Genomic DNA, 15,398 nt, shown 5'->3' with positions numbered 1-15,398 from the left:
CAAAGCTCCGATACTGAAAATGAAGATCAGAACCAGAAGACACCAGTAAGGCAACTTAATGCATACAAATTCAATGGTATATGTTTTTTTTGTAAAAAATTTGGTCATATGGCTAGGCAATGTAGAAATAAAGTAAATCAAAACTATAATTCTACTCCCGTTCAATGTTCTAAATGCAATAATATGGTCATAAGACATAAGATTGTAGAATGAATGTAAAATGTCATGCATGTAGAAAATTTGGACATATGTCTAATCAATGCATATCAAGCAATTATACCAGTTATAGCAAAGCAATTCAAAAGAACAATATTACATGCTATGCATGTAACAAGATTAGACACATAGCTAAGTTTTATAGAAGCCGAAGTCCACTGGTTAGAAATGATGGATCAAATGATAAAGGGAAAGAAAAGATCAATGAAATTCGGCAAGATCATACTAAGAAATGGGTCAAGAAGTCAGATGATCAACTAGCAGATGCAATTGCTCAGGTTACTCAATCGATAGAGGAGATTGCTCCTGCACCGACTGGAAGCTCATCTGGTAATTGAGGCAGATGCCTTAGGGGTAGAAAAATTTCATGAAAATGTTGCATAAGCCTCAAGAAGGAGATGTGGAAGATGTTCCAGACATTGGAAAAGGTTTATACGGTATGGAGATGTTCGATTGAGATCCGATATGTTCCACCAGAAGTCATTCATATCAATGGCGGATTAGGGTTTTTTGAAGGTTAAAAGGTTGAATCCACTTCATTTTTTATCACCTTGCATTCAAAGCGATTAAGAGTGATATAGAGTGAGCCTAAGGCAATTGAGTGCGATTAGAAATCTTCATTAGCGACTAGAAATCTTCATTAGCGATTCCACCAGCACTCGGAAGAATTATCTAGGGTTATTCACCGACAACCATTTCTCGGGTATTTATTGCAATCATCTTTCATAATGGAAGCTGGATCATCCTCTGCACCTACTTTCATTACAAATCCAACTGTTGTCAAGGTTAAGGATCATCCCAGACCAATTTTCAAGCAATGCTCGCATATTGCCACCTTGGATGATTTGGTTGGCACATTTTTGCGTGTTCTGGAATGAGTTGTTTATGTGGAAGACATTAGAGCATATATTCACTACCACATTGAGGATTTAGGTACCAGTGACATCAAGAAATATATATGAATGAGTTGATGGGTGACTCCGGAAAGATCAAGCCCGAGTATAAGCACATTGGGGATCTAGGGTTTACTGGCATTCTTGATATCCCTGAATCAAAGATGAGATCATCTGATATGTACTGAGTAGAGTTCATGGAGAGTTCATTTGGTTGGACAGGCCTTATAAGATCACGAAGGAGGCCATTAGGTCCATCACCGGTTTGCCACAAATTGGTCTGTGTTTGGAGAAAAAAAAATTCAAATGATCAGGTTAACAAACTCACCAGTACAACTTCACACCGACGATCGATGAGGGTTAGGACCATCACTGATCGAGACATCAGATTTGAAAACATGATCATTGGAGATAAGGTAACTCAATCCAATCGTCTCAATCCTATTTCTAGCTCCTGAATATATGTTGCACATAAGATTATGAGGGAAAATGAGAAAATATATCTCTGTGGATGGATGAACGACGAGTTGTTAATTAACCTTGGAAAGATTAAAGGAGAGAAGAAGGGGATATTCTGGTATGGGAATCTCATTGTTTGTTTGATACTATTTTTCCTTAATGAAACTCTTGGTTTTAGGAAGAGACAATGGGCATTTGATATCCCAGTTGGCAGACAATTGAAGCAATTTATTGCTAGTTTGGGTAGCCTACGAGATGATAAGGTTTGGGGTTACTTCAAGGCATTTCAGAAAGCAATAAAATCCATAAAGAGGGTTCCTAAACACATTGTTGAGAAATAATCAACTAAGATCTGCTTTATGGTCAAAAAGGATGAAACCTTAATGGAATTAGTTAAACCCTAGAAGATATGGATAGAGGAGATGGGATATGAGGTTGATGCTGAGATTCTGGATGCTTATGCTAAAATGTTGATTGATGCTCCTATTGATGAGGATGAAAAGTCTTTCGGTACTGCAAAGCAAAAGAAGCAAGAGGTTCAAACTCAATTCAATCGGAAGAAGAGGGAGAAACAATAGGGTAAGGTTAACAAATTTGTTGAACAAGTATCCCAGGACATCAAGGCCTTAATGGATGTCATTCTGGAAAAAGGAAGGAAGAGGAAAGAGCCTGGAATCTTCATTGAGCCTATTCCATCAGAATTTGGAACTGAAGATGATACTCCTTTAGCATTCAAGAGGGTATTGAGGAAGAAAGGTGAGGAGTCTAAGGAGGAAGCAATGAAGCAATCGGTAAGAAAGCTCACAATCAAGGTACCGACTAGCCAACCTACAAAGAAAAGAGCTCCAAAGGAAACATCTCTTACACCATCTGGTTCCAGTAGAAGAAAGAAGAAGGATGACATAGACCTTGCTATTGTTACCAGTAATGTATCTATAATCCCACCCAATACTTGTGCCGAACTGATAGATGAAATCACCAAGGATGGTATGTTGAAAAATGTACAACACTGTTATGAGCACTTAGATGATGATGAGTAGAAAGAAATTGAATAAGCAGTTTTGTTATACCTAGATATATTTAAGAAGACTTTGTTAGAAATTGAGAAGCAAATACCAACACAACTATATGATAATCTAGATGCTAGGAGATTATCTTCTATGAAGGAGGATAAGCGCATCAAAATTCAAGAGTTATTAACTACTTGTGGTTCAATTTCTCCAAATGAGTTGGATATGACCCTTGAAGTTACAAACAAAACAATATTACATAACAAGCATAGGATAATTAGTCTTATGGCAAATAGGGTAAATAAAATGGTCACTAAAACCCACAAGGCATGGGTTCAATGCTTTGTTGAAAACCCTGGTTTCTTCTCTTCATCGAAAGCCAAGACTGAGACTACTGACATCCTGGTTGAATGGAAAGACAAAGGTGTAATGGGCGCCTCACCCACAATTTTGAAAGATACTAAGGCATTGGAAGTAGATCCCCCGGTAGAATCTAATGTACATGAAAGAGGAGATACCGATAGAAGAAAATAATGTACATATACCAACAGATACACAGAATGTACAAGTTATAGATGTTGTGGACAGTAGTCCTCCGGATCAGAATGTACAGGTTAAGGATACAATTCATGTAGAACTGACAATAACTGATACTGCACCAAGTGGCGAAGCCACCGGTGCAATAGAGGATGTTATTAAAGGTAATAAACCATCAGAGGAAAAGGGAGAGGAATTCAACAAGGAACCGGTAGCCAGCACATCATTGTTGTCAATTGACACCTCCCACGTAGAGCAGAAGAGCATAACTAAGATGAGTTCCATTGAGCTCATGATGATGGCTACTCAAAAGATGATGAAGGAAGGATTAGTGGACAAAGGAATAATTGATCAGTCAATTCCAATTTTGCAGAGACTTGTCCTAGAGTGCCAGTTTGACAAAGGAGCAAGTCCATCCAACAAGCTCAAAATAATTACTGAGCACATTTCTAAGGATTTTCAATCACTGCAGCAAATATCTAACTGGTAGGCATCAGAAAGATTCACTCAAGCCAAGAGAGCCGCTTTTGATCAGTTGATTGAATCAAAGAAGAAAGAGATTACTGACAAATTAAAGTTAATTGATAATTATTTAAGGTAATGTACAAATATATACAAAGTATGTTGTAACACCAGATTACTTACTACATATATAGATAAAGGTATTAAAGATTCTCAGGAAAAATTGTACGTATAGTCAATTCTTTTGATGGTTCCAATTCTTTGACTACATCTATTGATGGGCAGATTTTGGTATTAGAAGCTCAAATTTCAGCTCTTGAAAGGGAAAGAGACAAAATCATAAGGAGAGCTAAAGGGCTCAGAGGATTGGTGAGTCCCTGATTGGACTCCTTGAGTGTACATAAGAAGGAATGCATTGATATGGTTGGTAAGCCCACACCGACAAAGCTTAAGGAGAAAGAGTCCCATGCTCATATGCTTAATGGACTTGTATCTATATCCAACACATTCAAATTTGGTTGGGACACTTATCTAGAGCTTTTGGAGAAAGCCTATCCGGAAATTTTCAAGTATATTCAGCTCCGGTAAGGTGTTTTGGGACACATTCTTTGTACAAAATTTCATTTTTCGTCTCGGTTTTTGGTGTTTTTTTTTTGGCATTGATGTCAAAGGGGGAGGTATAGGTGAAAAATAAATCCTTGACATCAGGAGATTAGGAGTATTTGTATAGATCATGATTACAGATGAATATTCAGCTCAGGGGGAGCAGTCTCAGGGTGAAACCAACAAATGAAAACCATTATCATTTTTCACACGAGTGTTGCCATCAATGTCAAAGGGGGAGATTGTTGGCAATTGACACTCATTTTATTGGTTTCATATGTTGTCATTGATGGCAACATGTTCCAACTTCATTCTTTGGTTTGGTACTTCATCGACACCGACAGGTATCTTCACCAATAGGAAGGACTCTATGGGTACCGACATTGGAGGTCGACATCATTGGGAGATCTGACAATCGACAATTCATTTTGTTATTTATGTATATATGTAATGAGCCGATATGTATAATCATTTTGTAATATCTATGTAAGCTGACATGAGTCATGAAGGATTGTAAGGGTATATAGGTTGGTTGTTAGATCATTTTGATGTATGATGTAGCGTATGATGTTTGTAATGTGAAGATCATGTATATGAGGTCTGTAAATGATTTTGGATGTGCTCACAAAGCGAAGGTTATTCCGGTAAGGGTTTAAGGGTTACAGAACCAGAACAATCAAAGCTTGAACCGAAACTCAATCAGGCATAGCAGATGGATTAAATGAGTTTAGTTTTATGTTTTCTTACTCAAAGTGACTATAGTTAGTGAGACTTCTTTGTGTTGAGTAGTGTGCTCTAGGCGGTAAGCCTTCCTGCATGTGCAGGCCCCCATATTATGTAATATCTTTTCATATGGCCAGTGGATTGATATTGTGGGTCACAAATCCCACCGTGGTTTTTCCTCTTTGAGGTTTTCCATGTAAAAATTCTTTGTGTTATGGTGTCCATTTGTATGATTGGTTCATTGATTGATTTACTTCTTTCAATTATATATATATATATATATATATATATATATATATATATATATATATATATATATATATATATATATATATATATCGATCTACCGATTGGTGAATGCATGTTATAATAAGGTTAAAATTGAACATTCCAATAGAACACTGATTCGCCCCCCCTCTTAGTGTTCTTGGATTCCAACAGAGATAACTGCTACATTATGGTTGTGTAACCACGAGTAGCTTGGATTCCTAAACTACCCTATAGAAGAGTTGACAGAAGCAAAAAATTCAAAAATTATCAAACTGGAAAAGGATTCCAATGAGCCTCGTTTTGGAACGGTTGAAGAATTGGAAGCTATCTTGAGGGAGGAAAGATCTAAGAAAGGATTGCATAAAAATGTAGACAAAATGTTTAATGATATTGGACTACCCAGAGTTGCAAATGCCTTTGGACAAAGGTTGGCTAGATTCGTTTTGGCATCATCTCAGGTGATATAGAACTCTTGAGCTCAATTTTCTTTTGGTGAAAATAAAAATCCAAGGAAGAAAAAAAAAGCTCAAAGGAAACTCAAGATTCAAGAAGTTGAGAAAGTAAAGAGCAGTAGTGATGAAGAAGTTGAAAAATAGAAGTTTGTCAACAGTTCGAGAACCAAGAGGACTAAGATGGACGACATTAAGGAAAATGATGCTACTCCTACAAAGAAGATCAAAAGACAATCTGTCACTACCGAATCAAAGAAGAGTACACGAAAGAAGCCAAATAAAAATAGAGATGAAAAGAAAAAGGAAAAAAAGGTAGAAAATTCTCTTAGTGTAGATAGTCTTATGAATACTATGTATGAAATGGATCCATAGAAAATGTTGTAGATGTCTATGATGATGCACAACTTGTAGATACAGAGATAATGAAAATGTAATTGTAAAACATTTGGTTATCTGTAACAAAAAATTGTGTGAGATTCAAAAGTTTGTTCCTACTAGTCTGTATGATGCTCTGACAAAGAAAATAAGTAAGGCAGTACACAAAGAAAATGATATTTAGATTGCTTCACTTGACAAAGTCTGTAGCCCTTTATCTGAAAAGCTAGAGGAAAGATTCAATTTTCTCTTAATACAAGGCTTCAAAAAATGGAAAGAGTAAATCGAATAATGTGTTAGGATCTTAAAGATATCAAAATGGGTAATTAAACAAATTGATGATATTGTGGTCGAAGTCGCCCTAAAAGTGGTAAATTTTTAATTGCTCCTTCAGAGCAAGTAGATAAGCACTTGTGTGTTGGTGAAACTAGTGGGAGTACTCCTATGCTAGGAGTAGAAGAAAATAAAATGAAGACAATGTTTAATTAATAGTTATTCTAGTTAAAAGAGTTCATCTTGAATAGGCATTTCTTTAAGGAATGAAGCATAACAACAAAATGAAAAAAATTCAAAAAATGCTCACGATGATACATTTGATCATGTTAAAAATGAAGTCCTGGAATTGTTGGTAGACACCTATAAAGATTCAATCATAGACGAGGATACTAATATTGGCTCAATACATAACAATCTAGACAAGAGTGTTGATTAGAAAGAGGATTCATTACATAAAGAGATAGAAGAAGCAACTATTGTGTTGGACTCATCAAAATTGAAAATGGTTATTAAATTCGAGATTTCATCTAAGGTATTGCAAGTACTAGTTTCTCAGGGTAGATTGGACTTGGGGAAACTGTCCTCTTCAAAAATGCTTGAGTTGTGCAATGTATTACATTTTGAAGCTACTAAGAAGATCTATGTGTCTCAAAGTCTGATAGAAGGCATGTTGAAGTTTCTCCATGAGAAGCATCTAGATATACAAATTGGTCATTATTTTTCTGATGAGGACCAAATTTGGTTGTCGTTCAAATATTTGAAAGGTTAGGCTTCAAGCCTTGAAGTGGAAATTTCAAATACTACTGCATAACTTGGTCAAGGAACAGGTGTGCAAAAGCGCACAATTGTCTAAAAGACTGTATTGTTAAGTTTGAACAAAGTGTGAACACTGTAATTCAAGTTTATATATTTTGCCACACATGGCCAGAATCCACTAGTCTGATACAAAAACATATTGACACTATTGAAGTAAAAATCCAAGAGGGTAAAAACACAAACCCGTGTCACACTTTTACAAAGGAAGTAGCTAACACAACTAAAACTGTTTAACTTCGACCGCATAAAGTGACATTTCTAAATTGAATTTCAAAATGATGTAAATTGATAAAATGTAGAAATATTTATGAAGTTTATGTCTGTTATTTTTTATTTTTTAAAAAAAAATTAAATATTTTTTTATATATTTAAAGGCAGATTTTTTATTGCTAAAAACCAAGGGATCTAGTTGGCATCACCAAAAAAATGAAAACAAATTATTTTTTCTTGATTTTAATTTTTCAAATAGATGACATACATATGTAGTGCTTGAAAAAAAAATGATTTTTTATTTTTCTCATAATAACATTTTAAAGCCCAACATAGCTGAATTTGATAGTTTTCATTCACATAACTTTTTGTCTATTAAGTTTATCATTATGAAAAAATAAATTATACCCTTTTGAAGAAGATTCTCTCATCTAGTGAAAAATATATTTTGTAAAATATTTAAATATCATTTAACATTTTTTTAATTTCAAATCAACCTCTTCTCAAATTTAGAAACTCTGCTTGCAATATTTAAAACATATTAAAATTATTCAAACATGAAAAAAATTATATGTCCAAATTCCTAACTTTGAGCTCTACAAAAGGGTATTTTTAGATTTTTGTAAGAAAATATTTTGCTTGAAGAAAAATACAATAGAAGTGAAAAGTTTTAGAATTTGAGGAAAAATGGTGATGTGGCTACCAGATGGGATGCCACATGGCTGAAATATGTTTGGCCAAAAATTTGCCTGCTGACGGCGATTCCCCGGGTGACCAAGTGACTATATGATTTTTTTTTGTTATTTTTTTTTAATTTGCAAAGTCAATTGAATGTAAATTTGAAGGTGAATTTTAAAGGTATTTTTTTGTATCTAATTTGTTATTTTTTGACATTAATTTCAATTTATTAATTTAGAGAATAGTTTAATATTTATAATGAGTGTAATTTCACATATTTTATTTAAAATAATGCCAAAAAAATAGGAAAATATATTTAAGCTTGGATATTATTTATTATATCAACACTAGATTAGATAACCTTACAATTTGGTGCATTAAAAATAACCCTTGTTTGAAGTGTTTGGTGCGCTTGCACTTAAAGTGGTTTTTCCTTTGGGTCGCTATATAAAAAGAATTGTGGCTAAAGCCTAGTTCTTAACTTGTCTTTCTCGATCTAGAGGTGTTAACAACAGTTGAGGTCTAACAAATTGTGCTTAAGGCTCCTCGTGTGGTTGATTAGAGACTTAAGTGTCTAACACAAGAATCCCGTAAGATGAGTCCCCCAAACAGTGACTAAAAACCTTATTTAAAGGGCCACCTTATTGATTGAGTTATTGGCATCATTCTTAGTGCAAGGGCATAGCTGGTTTTGCCCCCCAAGATACTCGCCATATGGCTCCCTTGAGATGAGATAGAAATATTTTGCTTAACATAAGATACTTATAACTTTGGACATAATTGGTTTACTAATGCTCGCTTATTAACAAGTGTCGGTGAATCAAGTGGTCTAAACCTTTCACAAAGCTTGTCTCTCCCTTGCCCAACATGTGATGGAAAATCTTTATAATTTACATCATAGTGTAAATGAAACTCCACAAACAATTGTTTGTATCTATCTAAAGTGGCAACTCATCCTTTTGTGGCCATCTATGATGAGCTACCAACCATCTAGGATATATGAATGGGGCCACAAGTGGATCCGTGCACTTAGTGTTGAGATAAACTCTGACTCTATCTTTCCCCGTATAGTAGGGGAACACGATATGAACATGTGTAGTAAAAACATCCTTCAAGATGGTTTTCCATCTCACCCTACCAATAACACTATGTGAACAAGAACTATAAAAAGCATCAATACTAATATCATCATAAGGATTATATGACTGAACAGTTCCAATCATATTTAATAGCTCATCCCTAATGCTAAGTAAACTATCCCTATTTGGTAGTACAGGGGTGCTCTGTAATTTATTCTCAAGCTAATGCAATGAATGTTGTAATGTCTTAATGGATTCAATATAAAGCCAAGCCCTAGAATCACTACTATCAGAGGGTAATTAACAAGACTGACTAGATGTTTGGTCACTGTCACGGTGAAAAACTAAAAGTGTGTATTTATGATAAATCGTGGATATGTTGACTCAATTTCTGGGAGATAATGGATGGAGCTGCAACAACACACAAAAGTGAAGTGTCATTCCCATGGAGTTTTCACATTTAAATACTAATGGCCATAAAGAATCAGATTATAGTTTCAATCAAATTTCATCGAGTATCTTATAATTAGTTTTCCATACCTGCTTGAACGGATGGAGCTGTGAAGAACACAAAAGTAAAGTGGCATTCCCAAGGAGTTTTCATATTTAAATACTAATGACTATGTTCAAGGGGTTTTCAAATTTAAATATTAATGACCATTTCCAAGGAGTTTTCAAATTTAAATACTAAATACTAACAACCTTTTTAGAGGTGTTTTCACATTTAAATTCTAATGGGCATAAAGAATCAAAATATAATTCAGTCAAATTTCAACAAGTATGTTATAATTATAAGAGACATCAAGTTTCCACAATCCATGAGATATTGATCTTGATTATTTATGGATTAGATTGTGTGTGAGTTTTTGCATCAACGTTTCGGATCATACTCCGTGATCCATCATCAGGTTGAATAAAGAACATGCAAAAGTAAAAAGATGGATCACAAAGTGTGATCTGAAACGTTGATGCAAAAAATCACACACAATCTAATCCGAAAACAATCAAGATCAATATTATAATTATTTTTATATATCTGTTTTCAATACATTTGTCTCTAAACATAAACACTTATTTTTACATAAATAATTTATTTTCTTCTCTCAATTTTATAGCTATCCAAATGTTAGGAATCAATAAATCAGATTCTTTTTATCCTTTTAATATTTTTATATATACAACTTTAATTCTAATCAAAATATAATTCCAATCAAATTTCAACAAGTATATTATAATTATTTTTCTATATCCGATTTCAATCTACATTTGTCTCTAAACTAAACATTTATTTTCACCCTCAAATCCAAGCTGGGTAGTTGGACTCAAGCTTTGGTTTATGAAAATGCTACCCTTTTTCCAGAAGTGCCACAAATCCGGGCATGTTATCTCTCAATGCAAGGCCCCAAAACCCCCTCTCCTCAAGCTTAAGGGCCCAACCCTGGGGGAGGACTCTGTGGTTCTCCATGACCTTGTTGTGGGGCCTGTTATCACCCCTACTCCTGGCCCGGACCTGCCTCACTTGGCTGTTGAAGACCCAGCTATAGAAGAATACCCATTTGCTAAGAGTATCAACAACCTTCTCCAATCTCCTACAAAGATTGTGGAGGAAGGCCCTATTCCGTCCTGGATGGTACAGTGCATGTCCCCGACGACCAGCTTGGTTTCTCTGGCTAATCAACTGGAATATGGTGAGATTGCGAGGGACCCCTCTCTAGTTCTAGAGATAGCTCACTCCCTGTTGGTGGCTCCCTCCCTGAACCAGGGCTTAACATCTCCTGGTGCCACTGGTGCGTCATCTAGTGGTTGGATTACTCAAAGACGCAAGACCGGGACTGCTAAGCCTGATGTGGGGACAAATCTCAAAGTGGGACGACCGTCGCAGAGACTTTCAAGACAAAAAGAAACAGCAAGGGACATTGTCAATGGCAGGCAGAGGACCTTGGAGACGACCATAAAAGGTAAGAAATGAAGGTCCTCTCTTGGAACATGAGGGGCCTAAACAACCCCCAAAAGCAATATGCTATGAAAAAATGCATTTTTGAAGATAAAATCATGATCCTTCTTCTCCAAGAAGTTAAGATGTCTTTGTCCTCCTTTTCCATGGTGGTTGGGAAAATCTGGCTTGGTGCTAAGTTTGTTATTAGTGAGGCTAATGGAGCCTCTAGTGGTTTGGTCACCATGTGGGACCCCTCCCATTTTTCTAGTAGTCTTCACTCCTCCTTGGCCAACCTTTTGGTTTCTGAACTCTCCTCCCCGATGGACTCCTGCATCCTTGTTAATGTTTATGCTCCTAATGTCCGATCTGGTAGATTAATGCTCTGGAATGAGATATCTGCTCTAATACAGAATAATGCCAATGCTCACTGGTTGATTGCAGGTGATTTCAACTCCTCTTTGATTCCCTCTGAGATGCTGGGAGGCCTTCCAAAATACTCTGACAACATGACTGACTTAGCTAACTTCATTGATAGAAATGGGTTAATGAATGTCAAACTATCGGGGCAAAAATTCACTTGGTCCAATCTTAGGAAGGGAAAGGATCTTATCTAGGTCAGACTTGACAAATTTCTCATCTTGGGTAATTGGGGAATTGGTCCAGCCTTGAAGCTCACTGCCCTCCCCAGAACGGCCTCTGATCACAACCCCCTGCTCCTTTGGAACACCACTAATGTTGTCAGGAGGAAGTTTCCTTTTCAGTATGAAATCATGTGGAACTCTCATCCTGAGTTCAAGGCCTGCATTAAAAGATGGTGGAGTACCAACATATCTAGTACCCCTATGTTTAGGATTGCCCACAAGCTCGACTTGGTCACAATAAATGTCTAGGACTAGAACAAATTCACCTTCTGGGATGTCTTCAAGCAAAAAAAGGAGCTCAACAATAAACTGACTGCTATACAAGAGCGTATTGACCAAGGTGACTCCCTTGAAGCCACCCATATGGAGGAGGTTGCCCTTCGTAGAAAATGGAAGGAAAATTCCCACAAAGAAGAATTATATTGGAAACATAAATCCAGGGTTCAATGGCTCAAAGAGAGTGATAAAAACACTATTTTCTTCCATAGATATGCTTCTATCCACAGGCATAAGAACCACATCTCTTCCCTCATGGGCGATAACAATCTAGTAGTCAACGACGTTGACGACTTGGGCCGTTTGACTACCAATTGCTTTGCAACCTTATTCTGGGATGATGATGACCAGGGGACCCTGCAGGGGAGGACCTTCTCAACTACCTCCCACCACCCCTATCGGTGGAAGACAACAACCTCATCATGGCCCCTGTCTCTGAGGAGGAAGTTAAGTCTATTGTTTTTGCTATGGGCCCCTTCAAAGCCCCGGGTCCTGATGGTTTCCCCCGGACCTTTTTTCAAGATTTCTGGGATGTGGTTGGCCCTGATGTTGTTTTGGCTATAGAGATTTTTTTAGATTGGGAAGGCTCCTCAACAAAATCAACCACACCTTCATTGCTCTTGTTCCAAAAAATCAGGAGGCATCTTCTCTCAAAGACTTCTGCCCCATCAACCTTTGCAACACTATTTATAAAATTTTCAACAAAGTTCTTATCAATAGGCTCAAACCTTTTTTGGATCCTTTGATTAGCCCATCCTAGAAGGGGTTTGTTCCTGGCCACCAAATTCTTGATGCGGTCATCTCTACTCATGAGATTACACACTCCATGGATAAATGTCATCAGGCGGGGATGGTTCTCAAGCTTGACATCTCTAAGGCTTGTGATAGGGTCAATTGGAACTTCCTCTTCAAAGTTCTCATAGCTATGGGGTTTGGAGACAAACTTATCAAACTTATTGGGGAATGTATTTCTACTGTCACCTATGTTGTGTTGCTAAATGGAAACCCCCTGGAGAAGTTTAGGGCCTCTAGAGGGCTGTGGCAAGGGGATCCCCTATCCCCTTACCTTTTCATCATCCTTGATAAAGTGTTGGCCTCTAACTTGAACTCTTTGGTTCATAGGATTACTCTGTTGGGTATCAAGCCTACCTCTACGATGCCCCCCAATGTTCTGCAGTAGTTTGTTGATGATACAATCCTGTTTGGTGTCTCCTCTATTTGGGAAGCTAAAACTTGGAAATCCTTTCTTAACGCCTATGCTCTGGCTTCTGGCCAACACATTAACTATGATAAGAGCAACATTTACTTCTTTCACACTAATGACCAACTCCAAGATAAAGTCTACAGAATCCTTGGTTGTCAAAAGGCCTCCCTCCCTAGCACCTATCTTGGTCTCCCTCTGACTATTAAGGATGTCTCCAATTCCTTCTGAATTTCTATCCTTGAAAGAATGCAAAAAAAGATGGCTGGTTGGAAAGGTAGATTCCTGAGCAGTGTTGGGAAGTTGCAGCTGCTTTCCTCCTCCCTCCAGGGGATCCCCATGTACTTTCTCTCCCTATTCAAGATTTATGCGACTATGGATGCTAAGCTGGAGAACATTCAAAAGACTTTCCTTTGGATGAGAGTGGAAGAAAAGAAGAGGCTCGCCTTGGTGGGCTGGGACAAATTTTGTCTTCCCAAGACCATGGGTAGCTTGGGAACCCGTGGGATCTCTAAATTCAACAAGGCCCTCATGATTAAAATTGCCTTGAAGCTTCTGAACAAGGATTAAAATTGGAGTAGGATCATTAGGGCTACGTACCTGGGCAATGCATATTTTTCCTCTGTCCTGAAAAATGAGGACCTTCCCAAGGGTTCCAAAATTTGGAATAACATCTTGAGTTGCAGGGACCCTTTATCTCATGGTTTGAGGTGGATCAGTAGAAATGGCAGGAACATCCTTTTCTGGAAATATTGCTGGCTTGGAGAGGGACCCCTGGCTTCTTCCCCCTCCTTGAGATGGATACAAGATGCCACAAAAGGCTTCTTTGGTGAAAGGGTCAGTGACTACTTCAACAACTGCACTTGGGAGGCCTTGGAGGACTGTTGTACTGACCACCCCTTGCTCCTTCCTGCTGCTAGAGAACTCCGGAAGCTTTTGGTTGGTATTTTCCTCCCCCTGTTCCCCAGGGATGGCATACTTATTTGGAAATGGGACCCCTCTGGAGACTTTTCTGTCAAGACTGCCTATATAAGTCTACTAAGGGAACCTATTGTCTCCTTTATCTAGAAAGAGGTCTGGAACCCCCAGCTCCTCCCCAAGGTCAATCTCTTCTGGTGGACTGCCCTTCTCAACAAAATTTTGACCCAAGACAACTTGGTCAAGAGGGGATTTCATCTCCCAAATAGATGCATTCTCTGCAAAGATGATGAAGAAAGTACTGCCCACCTCTTCCTCCACAATGCCTTCTCTTGGGAGCTTTGGGGGATGGTCTATAATAAAATCAATATCAGTTGGGTAATGAGTGATAACTTGGGTAATATGTGTCAGGAGTTTCGGGGCCCCTCTTCCAACCCTCTTATCCAACAACTATGGAAGCAGATGCCCCCCACGTTTGTTGGTGTATCTGGAAGGAATGAAATGATAGGATATTCAAAGACAAAGAGACCCCTGTGGAAAAGGTGTTTGCTCGGTTCCTTAATCTGATTCTGGAGAATATCTTGGTCCCTAAAAATCGAATGGCGTCCAAGCCCCCCTATACCTGGGACTGGGGAATTGCCAGATGCTAGAACCTCCCCCCCTCATTCTCCCTTGTTGACTCCTCTAAGAGACTTCTAAGACAATGCACAATTTGGTTCCCCCCGGCTACTAATTTTAAATTGAATTTTGATGGGGCTGCTAGGAGGGGCCTTGCTGTTGGCGGTGTGGTGATTAGATCGCACCTGGGGGCCCTTGTTGCTGCTTATGCAAGAAACCTAAATGGTCATTCCTCTAATCAGGTTGAAGTGATGGCCTTAGCTTGGGGAATTCACATTGCCCTCTCCATGGGAATCAAAATTATGGACATTGAGGGGGACCCCATGCTCATCATTAATGTTGTCAAAGGAAGGAATGAGCTTAATTGGTCAATTGAGGGAACTATCAAGGACACCTTGAGGCTCATCTCCGGGCTTAACTCGTTCAGAGTGATGCATATTTACAGGGAAGGCATCGCATGGCAGATGCCATAACTGCCATTGGCCTAAACCTCTCAGGGCTCAGATGTTGGAGGAGTCTCAAATCTCTTCCAAACCATGTGAATTTCCTCCTACAGGATGAGAAATCTAGAATCCCCACTAATGATTGAGTGGCTGCTAAAAGCTTCCCTCCCCCTCCTATTTTCCCTCAGGATTATCTGGCGGTGGTGGTTTCATAATTCAAATAAAGGGAATATTCCTCAGATCCCTTCTGCTGAGGTGGTGACTTGTTTGGCATGGTTGGTGATGATGCACGTGTTGATGTGCTGG

Source organism: Cryptomeria japonica, chromosome 6 (genome assembly GCF_030272615.1).
Source record: "Cryptomeria japonica chromosome 6, Sugi_1.0, whole genome shotgun sequence".
In the NCBI taxonomy this organism is placed as follows: Eukaryota; Viridiplantae; Streptophyta; class Pinopsida; order Cupressales; family Cupressaceae; genus Cryptomeria; species Cryptomeria japonica.
This window is presented reverse-complemented; position numbering follows the sequence as displayed.